Source organism: Phyllostomus discolor, chromosome 3 (genome assembly GCF_004126475.2).
Source record: "Phyllostomus discolor isolate MPI-MPIP mPhyDis1 chromosome 3, mPhyDis1.pri.v3, whole genome shotgun sequence".
Taxonomy (NCBI): Eukaryota; Metazoa; Chordata; class Mammalia; order Chiroptera; family Phyllostomidae; genus Phyllostomus; species Phyllostomus discolor.
Genome location: NC_040905.2, coordinates 8,694,269 through 8,698,244, shown reverse-complemented (window position 1 = coordinate 8,698,244; position 3,976 = coordinate 8,694,269).

Genomic DNA, 3,976 nt, shown 5'->3' with positions numbered 1-3,976 from the left:
TATAGTTGACTCTTTGGAACCTTGCAGCCCGACTCATTCCAGGTGAGGCAGCCATTGAAAGACATCTCCCATCGCCTCACTGGCTTCTGCTAGTGGTCTTGTGAGGCAGGTGCTGCGGGGATTTCCCCGAAGATGTTGAGATCAGAGTGTGTAACCGATGTGACTAACATCACCAAACACTGATAGCATAACCGTAGCTAACCACACACTTGTTTTTTTTTAGATCACACTTTACTTTTACCTCCTGTCGAGTGAGGAATAAAGGTTTGCTGAAACCAGCGAAGCTGCTACAGTCTTAGGGGGAATTCCCTTTATTCCTCCCCAAGGAGGAGACTTTGATGTCTGTTAAAGTTGGGGCCCTTCCTTGCCCCCTAGGGGCACCCCCCCATCATGAGGGTTTCCAGATGGACAGATTTGGAAGGAAATTGCTTTTCACATCTGCCCTGCCTTCTTCCTGCCTTCCGTTGGTTTCTACTGAGCATGCGGTCTGCTCTCATTTGGGATGAAGCACCCCTGGCGGGGGAACCTGGCTCTGGCTGAGAGAGGTTACATGCAGCGCAGCCCCACAGGAGATCCTGTGCCCCTCCCCTCTCTGATCTTTGTCTCCGCTGCACAGGTCACGTGCGAACCCAGTCCCACCTCCACAGCTTCTCTGCTTCCCACCTGTGCTCACCTGTGGCTGTTCCTGGATCTCGCCAGGCCTGTTTGCAGGCTCTTTTCCATGTCATGCATGCCTAGTGTGAATGCCCTGCCACCCTGACTTAGGAACTAATCCTGGGACAGGCGTGACTATTATCACAGAAAACAAAGCCTGAGAAAAAACTTGCAAGCTAATGATTTGCGGGGGGGGGGGGGGGGGGGGGGGGGATGCAGTTCCAGGAAACCCAGAGGGAAGGACAGTGGAGCATCGCCAAGCCACCCATGGATTTTGACAGCTGGTTGCTCATCTTGCAGATGTAGACCTCACGGGTATCAGAGCTGCCCACAGAGGAAGAAAAGGGTGAGCAATGGATCTGCTGGGTTTCCCCTCACCTCTTGTGTTGCATTGGCCCAAGTTGACCTTTTATGGGAAGCTCCCTTGCACTTGCGGGTGGTGTTACCCAGCCTTTCCAGAGCCTCTACAAATCCCGTAAGGCTAACACTTAAGTTCAATGGTCTCTTCCTGGCAGTTGATGTCATGTGGGGGTCTATGGGGGTGGCTCTGCTAGCATTCCGTGCCTTTCTCTGGGGCCACTCTGGCTGGCCAGAAATTAAAACAAAGGGTCAAGTGTGGTGGGTATGGGGGTCTGGTGAATCAAGCATTTTGGCTTTGAGTGAGGCAGACACTGGGTCTGAACACTATCTGTCTCCCCAACAAGCTGGAAAACAGATCTCTTTCCTTTTCCTTCAGTTTTTCTTATTTGGAAGGGGTCGGATCCCCCCCAGGAACTGGTATCCTCACTCCTGTTTCATCAGGGCTTCGCTGCCCCCGCAGAGCCATAGGCAAGTGAACCAGTGCTTATTTTCATGAATGGATAAACTCAGTAATCCCCATCTACCCCAAGCATATGCAAATTATGAAATCCTATTTTGTATCTTTACCAGATGGAAACTTCTTGAATGGCAAGGGAATGAATTCATTGCAAGAGTCTGAGATCTTCTTGATATCGGCTAATTTGTGTTGCTACAATCACTACACTTACAAAAAAGAAAAACCTCAATCTAAAATTTGTTTTGTTTTATTCGCTATGTGTTTTTTTTAGGTGAACTGGACATTTTATTTTCTCTATTGCTTTTATAAAACACATCAACTGATAAGCTTAAATATCTAAATCAAAGAAGAACAGAAATTACAGATTAGGTCAAGGAGAAGGAGATGAGGTTGAGGGCTTGGAATTCAAATAATCAAAAATGGTTGTTTTAGTCCTGGGGCAGTGAGTTCTATTTTCCCTGCTTGTCTACATTTCCCTATGTTTGTAGACACTTTAAACAAAGGATATGCTGTCCTCCCAAGATAAGCCAGTTTCCACCAATGGCGTTTCTTCTCTGTAAAAATCTCTCAGCCATATATTTAGAAATTCGTGTCTATAAGGGCACATCTGAAGACATAAGGCAAATTTAACAAAATGTCAGCAGCAACCCTTGAGCTGTGTTTCTGTTAGCACTTGCCACCAACAGATACAATTTAACCAATGACTCTTTTTTTTTTAAAGATTTTATTTATTTATTTTTTATTTTTAGGGAGGGAAGGGAGAGAGAGAGAGAGAGAGAGAGAGAGAAACATCAGTGTGCGGTTGCTGGGGGTCATGGCCTGCAACCCAGGCATGTGCCCTGGCTGGGAATCGAACCTGGGACACTTTGGTTCCCAGCCCACGCTCAATCCACTGAGCTACGCCAGCCAGGGCTTAACCAATGACTCTTAATGAGAAGCATCGCATGTCCCACAGGAAGCCCAGGACGCCCCCTCTCTGTGGTGAGGACAGGGTCTCAGGCTTACGGTCCCACATTCCCATTCCAACTGCATCAGGCAATGTGTTGACCAGGCCTCTTGTCACATGTTTGTGATGGGACTGGGGCATTTCAGCTGTCTTCATAACCACAGCCTTGGAGTGATTTATGCTTTTGGTAAAGGGTTCTGAGTTTTGGTCATCACTGTTAAAATAAAACAGCTCCTGAAGAAGAATAGCTACTAGGGAAAAAAGTCAACCACATATGATCTAGCTGGTCTGCTAATTCATTCTGGAATACTAGAAAGAGCATAGTGTCTGGGTTTAGACAAAGTTAAGTTTATTTCTGGTTTTATCATTTTTAACTTTGTGTATTGAGAGTATATTTTTTAATGCTTCGAACCTCAGTGTTTTGTCTGCAAAATGGGAGTGCTAATACTAACCTCGAAGAACTATTGTGAAGATGAAATGAGAAACTGTGCAACTCTTGGACTCACTGCCTGACCAGTAGTACATACTCAAGGAGTTCTTTGCTTCTCTTTCCTCCTCTGCCCAATATACCCTCCCTCCAACATTTCTACAGACCAGGTGTCTTGTAGACCTTGTTGGTTGGTTTACACAACAGTCATCCCTGATCTCCTGCCTGGATGGGAGAACCCTGGAACCTCACAGAGATTCAGGTCCTACCTTGAGTGAGCCCCTTAACAAGAGCTGGCGGCTGCCTACCTCAGCCCTCCAGGTGAGTAAAGATTGGATGAGAGGGAGAAGGAAAGGAGAAGACAAGCAAACTATTCCCATAATATGCACCTGGGGAAGCAAATCCTCTGATTTTTGAAGCACTGAATGTCACTGTGGTAGGCTACGTCATGGTCCCCCCAAAATATCCAGGTCTTAATCTTTGGAGTTTGCGGGGGTTACCTTGTACAGCGAAAAAGGACTTTGCTGGTGTGCTTAAGTTAGTAATCTTGACATTGGGGGATGACCATGGTGGGCCCTAAAAGCAATCATGTGACCTCGTAAGAGGAAGGCAGAGGAAGATGGACACAAACACACAGAAGCACAGGAGATGATGTGACCACAGAAGAGGCAGAGACTGGATCCATGGGGCCACAAGCCAAGGACTGTCGGCAGCCCCCAGAGGCCAGAAGAGGCGAGGATGGGACGGGTTTCCTCACAGGTGCCTCTGAGACACTGGGGCCTTCTGCCAGCTTGTCTCAGCCCTGTGTTACTAGGGCTTCAGGTCTCCAGGACTACGAAAGAATACGTTTCTTTTGTCTTAACTACCAAGTTTGTGGCAACTTGTTATAAACAGTGACAGAAAATTAATAATTATTTATCAATAGATTTTACACTTTTATTTTAGAGTAAGAGTAACAGCAATGGCTGATATTTATTGAGTGTCTCCTATGGACCGGACAGCCTCCCTAAGCACTCTGCATGGATTATCCCACTTAATCCTCACAACCATCCTCCGAGACAGCTGGTCCTCTCATCTCCACTCCCCAGCAAGGAGAGTTGCTCCAAGGAAGGTAAGAAAGCCTCCCAGATGA